The 9,703-nt window shown below is 37.1% G+C and overlaps 2 pseudogenes; both read left to right on the top strand.

The window, feature by feature from the left end:
* Nucleotides 1-2,983: 2,983 nt before the first annotated feature.
* LOC132501337 (large ribosomal subunit protein eL28-like) lies at nt 2,984-3,434 on the top strand (annotated as a pseudogene).
* Nucleotides 3,435-8,147: 4,713 nt separating this feature from the next.
* LOC132501335 (proteasome maturation protein-like) overlaps nt 8,148-9,703 on the top strand; it is a 29,824-nt pseudogene continuing 28,268 nt past the window's right edge.

Genomic DNA, 9,703 nt, shown 5'->3' with positions numbered 1-9,703 from the left:
TACAAGGAAATATTAAATTTATTATGCCTTTCAATGAGTTTTGACAGTAACTGGGTAACTAAACCCCTATCAAGACATAAAATGTTACTATCACCACAGAAATGTTCCTAGTCAACCTTTAACCCTATTCCCTGATAATAATTCCCATTACCCCCTCATAGATTAGTTTTATTGTTCTAGAACTTAAAATAAATGAAATAATTTGAACAAGGCTTCTTTTACTCAGCATAGGTTTTGAGTTTCATTCATGTTTTTGCATGTTTTGCATGTTCACTTTTATTGCTGCATATTATTTCATTATATGAAATACTATAGTATTTCATTATTATGTGACTTGAGTTTCATTCAAGTTTCATTCATGTTTTTGCATGTTTTTCATGTTCATTTTTATTGCTGCATGGTATTTCATTATATGACTATACCACGTATTATTTTTTATCTGTTCACCAGTTGATGGACATATGTGTTTTCTCCAGTTTTGCTTTACTATGGATACAGCTGCTTTGAACATTCTTGTATATATCCTTTTGTGGATGTATGTTTTTGTTTCTCTTGGTCACATCTAGGATGAGAATTGCTGGGTTACAGGGTAGATATATACCTAGTTTTATAAGGAAACGGAAGACTTTTGTCAAAGTGGTTATAACACATTCCCTCAACAATGTACAAGAATTCCCATTTTTCACTTCCTCTTCAACATTTGGTGCACACCATCTCAAGGATTCTGTACTTCCTGTATCCTCTGTTAGGTACTTTCTTCACTGTGGGTTGTTCACTCACATACTTCAAACTTTTGGAAGTCTTTTTCTCAGTGCAGCCTTCCTTTTCTATCATACTTAAAATTGCACTCAGCGCACCCACCCAGCCACCCACGAACAACACTATCTCCCTTACTTCTTTAATTTTCCCAGAGAATTTATGTACTTGTCAGTTTGTCTATCCACCCTCCCCCTCCAGTGATTTGTGATCTCCATTATAACTTGTAATTTTTGCTCTTTTTTCCATATGTTTAAAAAGAATGTGTATTCTGATATTGTTGGGTGGATTGTTTCATAAAGTGAAACGTTACTCTTGCATTCCTTGTTTCTATAAGCATTCCTGACTCACAGTAAGCACTTAATATATATATCTGTTGAGTAAATGAATATATGGTAACACTTGTGGAGTGGATAGAAGCACAGCAAGACTCTGTATTTGCAAAAGTTTACTTTCGTTTGTAGTCAAAAGTCATCTAGGCACAAATTTGAAATACTTGGGTTAAATCTGATCACTTGTTTCACCAATTAGAATTTGTCACTCTTTTCCTTTGCTTGAACCTAAAAAGGGACAACAGATGAGATAGTAATTCATCATGACTGATGGTATATGCTTCAGTGCCTAGTAGTGAAGGAATATCTTTCTCATAGCCAACAATGGCAACTTTCAAGAGAAGTAGATATTCTTCCAGACTAATTTTAACATCCCTTAGAATGTCTGGAAGACTTTCATGGTAAAAATTTAAAGTCTGTGAAATGTTGTAGCCCCTACCTCATTATATATTGTGTATCACTCATACAGAGGAAACACATATGGCAGCTTAATTGTATATTGTTTCTTGAAATTGTTTTAAGATCCACTTATCTTCCCAGAATTCTTTGCCTTGTTAATGAGATTCTCATTTGAATATATTGAGAAAAGTTTCGGAATTGGTCCAGCTGTTCAGTGAAACACTATTAAACTGTTACTTCTGTCTTTTTTTCTGTTTTATTTTCTTTTGAGTAGATCATAACTTTGACTCATTTTCATCAGAGTAAGCCCACAAGTTCTCAAAGTAGCCTTGATAGGAATATATACGTTGGATTTGCTTTAAAGATTGTGTACATTATTAAATACAGAAGTCCATCTACTTACAAACTGGTTAAGTTCTAAAAGACAGTTTGCAAATACTTTTCATTTTTAAGTCCACATAATGTCCAAAGCAGGGGAGACAGGGAGTTAAGTTTGCAGTTCATGGGTATACTGACGCCAATTAGGAAGTCTGTTGTCTCTTTAAAAAATAGCTTTTAAAAATATTTAAAATTTAAGTATTTATATAAAACGTAGCTTTTTTTTTTTTTTGCGGTATGCGGGCCTCTCACTATTGTGGCCTCTCCCATTGTGGAGCACAGGCTCCGGAAGCACAGGCTCAGCGGCCATGGCTCACGGGCCTAGCCGCTCGGCGGCATGTGGGATCTTCCTGGACTGGGGCACGAACCCGTGTCCCCTGCATCGGCAGGCGGACTCTCAACCACTGTGCCACCAGGGAAGCCCACCCCTTTTATTTTTGAATGACAGAATATGTAAGGAACTATAATCACCATAAAAAGAAATGGAGCATGCTTAGCTTTAATTTTAAATGAAGTCTTTCTTTCAGCAGTACCCTTTGTTCCCTATGCTTCTGAGATCATCAGATTGTTTATACCAGAAAACTCTGCTATAACTTTCATAACAGGAACATGGATTAAGATGTATTGCCATTGGTTCCAGTCCCCTGCCACCTCCTGAAAATGAGGGCTGGGGGTAGGCTAATGTTCTTATTTTGTGAGGCAGGTAGGATGTGAGAAGGAGAAAAAGCAGGCAACTCTGTCTTTGAAGAGGGATCTTCAGTATTCTCTAGGCTCAGTTTCCTTGACAAGGCTAATGAATTGGATATAGGTTGAAGATTTAACACAAACACAGCATAACCTGTTAAACTTGAATTTCAGATAAATAACAAGTAATTACTTAGTGTAAGTATGTCCATGCAGTATTTGGACATACAAAGCTTATCTACATACAAATACAAATACAACATACAAATACAAAACTTATTTGTTACTTATCTGAAGTTCAAATTTAATTGGGCATCTGGTATTTTTCTGTCAACCCTAATTGGATGCTAACTGACCAGAAGATTCTTAGGATTATTGTCCCTGTTCTTCAAATTTCACTGGCCGGCCACAGGCCCCATAAATATCCTCACGGAATGTTTGATCACTTTCCTTTTCTGGCTGCCGCTGGGAGAGGAGCTGCCTCCAAGTGCACGCATTTGCAATGAATGGTCCTGTGGAACTGCTCCAATTTTCTGATCAAGAAGAACAAACAGATATAGGGCACCCACCCCAATAACCTGAAGGTCCACTTCTTTCCATTACAACCGGCTGATGGACCACAAGACTGTGGTGTGGAGCCGGCAGCAGTGGCCTGGAGGTGGTGAAGTGGAGATCTGGCCCTACAAAGCCCGCCACCTCCTACATGCAGACCACCATCAACAAGAACTCCCCTGCCGCCCTCAGCAGTATCCAGAACATAATCTGCAAAATCAAGTACCTTTGGGATCTGAGCATAGTCTCCAACCACAGAGCCAGCGCCATCCTGCACAGCAGACGCCTGTGACGGTGAAGAGGAGGCAGACGTGCCCCACCAAGAGCTCTTGAACACAACCCTCCCTCCCTGCCCCCAGAGCAGCAAAGATGTCAGCCAACATTTCTCAAAAAAAAAAAAAAAAAGCCACCAGGTCATTCTAAACTGCAGCCAGAACAAAGTTGGATTTGGATTGTGAAGAGCATTTAGAATCCAAGGTCAACTAATTGCCCAGGTCTGCAGTGGTTATTTCAGTAACTTCACAGTACTGCAATTCTGCATCTTCATGTTTTGGACACTACTTATTGTATTATAGCAACTTTCTCTTTTGTATCTCACAGAGAGGGACAGTAATTAGCTTAGTACTTGCAATGAGGAAGTTTGTATAACAGCAAGATTATGTCCTCTTAATATCTTTTCAACAAATAGCACTGTGATCTACAATTACTTTTAATTTTTAAAAAGGAATATTCACATTTTAAAGCTTAAAATGTTGATTGTAAAGACTAAAGATAGGGAGAGGCATATCTGATAAATAAGGGCTTTCTTGCCTTCTCATTTGTGAGTGTGGGATGTGGCCTCCTGAAAAGCTGCCCAATCAGGGGCTCTGCTTCGTTAAATCAAATGTGTCCGTGCTACATGCTTTTACAGGTGGAGCTGTGAGGCTCAGCTTTCTCAGCTACCCTTGGTTTCCCTGTGGCAATCTTGCAGAAGTAGCTAGTATCTTAATGAAGAACCTGCTAAGGGGACCCATTAACAATAAAATGACTCTGGGTTAAAGGCAAAGAAGTAGTCACCTGAGCAAAGCCAAGGGGAGGGAGTGGATACTGGGAACACAGAGAAGTCTGTGATACCAAATGAGGGAGATGTGGTTGAGGTCCTTTAGTGGCAAATCTGGAGGTATTTCTGAGCCAAAGGAAATGTCTTTGAGTTATACCAGCTGCAGACTTCTGTTAGAGATATAAAGTCTCATAGGTGTACAAAATTCATCACCCAGTGATCAGAAGACCTACTTTTGTCCCCGCCAAAGTCACATAAACTACACCCTCCCTCTTTATATGCAGGCACCACTGTAGGGTAAGAAGCAGAGGAGGAAGGAAGTTATCTGAGAAACTAAGCACTGTTCTCTGGAGAGACTCCTTTCTCTCACTGCCTCTGTATCAGGTATCTTGGATTCATTGCACACAACAAAAATCCCTTATATAGATAGCTTTATCATCGGTATGACTGTGAAATCCTTGAGGGTAAACATTGTGTCTCAGTATACTTGGTAAAGTGCTTCAGGAGAGAAGACATGCATCTAAAGGGATCAAATTGTGCAGAAAAACATACAGCAAAAAGAGAAATGTGCCAAAGACATACATGGCTAAAATCAATCTTTCTCTCTCTATCCAGTATTCATAGAAAATTATAGAAACCATAGGCAAAAAATATCAATAAAGAGTGAAAAGTCACCTGTAGTTCTGTTGTTCAAACATGTTTCCTATTTGTATTTTGTCACTCCTGCCTCTACCCCTTGCAATGGAATTATATGAGGCACAATGGTTATACTAGCTTTTCGGTTATAAATATATCCTGAACAACTCTCCTTGGTAATAAACCCAAATCTACACCTATTCTTAATGGTGAGGCATGATTCTTTGCATTAAATTTTTTCAGATTAAATTAACCATTTAAGTAAATTGTTATTTTTTATTGCTTTAAGCAATGATGTAATGAGCAGCCATGCACATACATAGTTGGTTATAGGGTGTTTATTACTTTATTTACTTTGATGAGATCATGCTTCATTATTTTTGAAAAATGCATCTATTTTCTTATTTTTCTTCCATATGAATGCTGTATTTATTTGTGAAGATTTTCTTCAGACCCTTTGTGTTGATTTGTAAATGTTCAAACTTTTACAGTTTTGTATCTCCTTATATAATTGTTTATTCATTTAACAAATATTTAAGAGGGACCTGCTATTTGCTTGGCACTAGACATATAAAGGTAATAAATATGGCTTAGTGGGAAGAGGCATGGAGAAACACCAGTAATCAGAGAGTAAATACATGATTCTATTTGCAATGAGAGTTATGACAAAAGCTCACAGTGATTAAGTTGTTAATCCTGTGTCAGAGACGGCATCTTTGTGAATGGAGATTTAAGCTGAGACATGATATAGGCAAAGTGCAGGAGGAAACACATTAGTGAGAGAGGGAACAGCTGTACAAGGGTCCTATGACTACATATTTTTGAAGACCTGAAAGACTGGCATGGCCAGAGCATATAAGCAAGGGAAGCAGGTACACAAGATGAGCTAGGAGAGACAAAACAGCACTTTAAATGCTTTGGTAAGGACTCTGTGTTTTGGGGGTTGCATTGTGCAGCTATTTAAATTGTCATCTATGAGACATACTCGTAATTTGTTTGAGGAAGATTTTAAATCACCTCTTGTTTATTAAGAAGAAATAGATAGCCATGTAATTTCCATTGTGAGATAGTTCTAATTATTTAAGATTTGAAGCCAATGAAGATAATTGGAGGTACATCATTGAAAGAGGCAACGATTCAGTCAGATTATGTTCTAAACACACATTTGAGAGTTTTTTTTTTTGCCTGTATGCAATAGAAGCATATATCTTATTGATGCTGTTATTTGAACTTAATCTTTATTTTTAACCATGAGTTTTATCATTCTGATGAATCTGTTGCATTTCGAGCAAGGTATGGCTAATCAAAAGTGGGGTTGAACCAGGAGCTACCTGGATCTTGCCACTGGGCTAGGCTCTTGCCTAACAGAAGTTATCACAGGATGTGATATCTTACAAGACAATTCCTTCTGTGCCAGGAAGCTAGATTTTGAGAACTACAGCCAGCCTCCAATATCCACAGGTGTAGCATCAGCAGGTTCAACCAACTACGGATCAAAAATATTTTTTTAAAAAAAGTTCAGGAAAGTTCTGAAAAGCAAAACTTGAATTTTCCATGCTCTGACAACTATTTACATAGTATTTACATTGCATTAGCTATTATAAGTAATCTAGAGTTGATTTAAAGTATACAGGAGGATGTGCATAGGCTATTATTATGCTGTTTTATATAAAGGACTTGAGTGTCCATGGATTTTGGTATTTTGAGGGGGAGGGTCCTGAAACCAATCCCCCAAACTGCTGAGGGATTTAGAAAACTAAGTTTTGAAAGATCAAACTGAACAGTTCTTACACAAATCCTTAGGAATATTTTGTTCAGAAGTGTTTTTCCTGAACTGAATTATAACATACTACTTTCTTTTATTCTTCCTATTGTGACTTTAACCAGTGATTTATGTAATTACATACCTAAAATAGAACTGTATCTATCAAAAAACAAACACAGAACCAAGGATTAAAGCTCAATGACAGGGCCTCCCTGGTGGCGCAGTGGTTGAGAGTCCGCCTGCCGATGCAGGGGATACGGGTTCGTGCCCCAGTCTGGGAGGATCCCATATGCCGCGGAGCGGCTGGGCCCGTGAGCCGTGGCCGCTGGGCCTGCGCATCCGGAGCCTGTGCTCCGCAACGGGAGAGGCCACAACAGTGAGAGGCCCGCATACCGCAAAAAGAAAAAAAAAAAAAAAAAAAAAAAGCTCAATGACAGAACTTCTCGTAGAATTTATTATCTATTTAAATAATTTCTACTCTGTAAGACACTGTATTTCATGCTTCTCATGTGTTAGCTCGGTTCTTCATATCAGCTCTGAAAAATAGGAATTGATATTTTCATTTTATTTGTGAGGAACCTGAAGCTCAGAGAGGTTGCATCACTTTCACAAAGTCACAGTACTGTACGTGGCAGAGCCAGGATTCACACTGCATCTGTTTTTTATGCCGAGACCTTAGTGGCCTTTTTATTATACCATTTTCTTTGAAGGAAATTACTGTAACATCATGTCTCATACCAGGGACTCTACTAAACCATATGGCATCATTTTTATGCAAATTCAAAAGAGCAGCTCATGAACGTGCTCTGAGCACCCTGGTGCTAAAGGTATGTGCCTTGGTAGACAGAGGACAGGCTGAACTTCAGTCCCCACTCACTCCCTCAACCAGGACCCTAGAGCTGTGAACAACAGATACAACCACATCTGAGGACCTTGAACATGATGGAAAGTACATTATGTAAACAAATGATCTAAATTAAAATGTCTACTTAATATTTGAAAGCCAATTAATAAGTTGAACTGCAATAAAACCAAAATAAGTCCTTAGTTTTTCCAGAGAATTTGATTATTCCAAATATTAAATTTTATTTCCAGGTATAGTGCAGATACAGCCTTCCGTTATATCCTGACAAATTCTATATGGCCTTGTTAATCATGGGCCCGGTATCTGCTTCATAATGGGATTCAACTCTGTTTTTTTCAACTTCTCTTTTTTAATTATTAAAGCTAAGTAAAGTAAAATACCCAATTAAACTTCATTTCATAATGTATCTTTTTAAATTAAAAAGTTTACGATGGAAAATTATAGATATTGAAAGAGTAACATAAGCCTTAAGCAAGTATAATTACAGGAATCAAAACATTGAGTTCATTTATTTATTAATCAAAATGTTTATTTGCCAAGCCCTTTTTTGATAGTGGGACATGGAGGAAGCATAAGGAATCTAGGGCAAGGAGATATGGTTAGAATGTCATTTTAAAATGAGGTCCAGGTGTGTGACTTCTGAGACTAATTCATAAACATAACACAGCTTCCATCTGCCTTTCTGTCTGAGACACCCACCCTTGGAATCCAGCTGCTGTGATGTGTGGTAGTCTCAGACACATGAAGAAACCACATGGAGGTGTTCTAACTGAGAGCTCCCAGTGCGATCTTAGCTTGCAGGAAGCAGCAGCCTCCAGACACTTAACAGAGGTGGACTTTGAGATGACTTCAGCCCCAGGTGCTGTCAGATTGCAACTGCCTAACCAGAAAGATAGAGGATAAGACTAATAAATAGTTGTTACTGTTTTTGCTAGTAATTTGTCATTTGTTAAGTAGCACTAGATAACCAAAGCTTTTCTACCTGAAGGAATAACACATATACACATAAGCATCAGAGAAAAATAACAGTGTTTACAAAAATCAAAAGATATCGGAAACAGGTGAGATCGCTGTAGGTCATTGTATCTGGAAAAAGCTTAGTGGAGGAAGTGGAATATTAGCTGGATATAGAAGGAGGATTAAATATAAAATCCATTCAACAAGATATGTATCAATTAATAAAATCAAGTAGCATGCAATAGAAGGTGGATTAGCATTCTAAATAGAAAACATTTTTTTCAATTGTTATTGAAATTAGTTAATTTACAATGGTTTAGTTTCAGGTGTACAACAAAGTGATTCAAAAAACTATATATATATATATATATATATTCTTTCTCATATTTTTTTTCCATTATAGGTTATTACAAGATATTGAATATAGTTCCCTGTGCTATACAGTAGGTTCTTGTTTATCTGTTTTATATACAGTAATGTGTATCTGTTAATCCCAAATTCCTAATTTATCCCTCCCCCACCCCCTTTCCCTTTTGGTAACCATAAGATTGTTTTCTATGTCTGTGAGTCTGTTTCTGAGTAAGCAATATTTTAATTATTTGTTTTGGATGAAATATTAAAAGAATTATGAATAAAGAAGTTAGTAAACAACTTTAAGTCATTCTCTATTTGGAATTATCATTTTACCTTAAATCATATTAGACCACATTGACCTAATGACAGAAAAAAAAATAGAATTGCACTTGGACCATGCAAAAGGGCCAAGTGTTTGATCTCTATAATGAAAAAAAAGAAAAATGTTGCATTTCTGCATAAACCAGAAAGGTTATGTAGTTAATTAAACTTGAATTAACAAATATCATAATATAGGTATCATTTTTCTCTTTTTACAAAAAGAGTTTGATGGAAAAAATGTTTAGATTGAAGAACAGAGAAGGTATGCTAGCCTCTACAATTTTATTCATTTTGCATTTTGACAATGAAATTATGCCAGACGATGTTCTAATTAAGAAGAACATTGCACAATATTTTGGCCCTGACTTTGCTATCATTAATATCACTTTAAATTTCCAACACCTCTTGGCTAATAAAAGAGATGACTATGTGGTTTAATGCTGTTTTTGCACCCAAAGTGTAAGTCTTTGAACAGGCAAAGTGTCCAATAGTGTCATTTCCTCTCAGACTTGTTGAGTGTTGGTCACTGAAGTAGAATCTATTATATTATCTTCCTCTCGTAGAGAGTTTGAACTAGCTCATCCACATTGTATAACTTAGATTACTGTTCATCAAATACTCACAGCCTTCTCTTCATGGAAGAAGTGTAATTTGTCACCTCATGG

The sequence above is a fragment of the Mesoplodon densirostris genome, chromosome 14 (genome assembly GCF_025265405.1).
Source record: "Mesoplodon densirostris isolate mMesDen1 chromosome 14, mMesDen1 primary haplotype, whole genome shotgun sequence".
Lineage (NCBI taxonomy): Eukaryota > Metazoa > Chordata > Mammalia > Artiodactyla > Ziphiidae > Mesoplodon > Mesoplodon densirostris.
The sequence above is the reverse complement of the archived record's forward strand: the minus strand, read 5'-3'. Positions and strand labels throughout refer to the sequence as shown.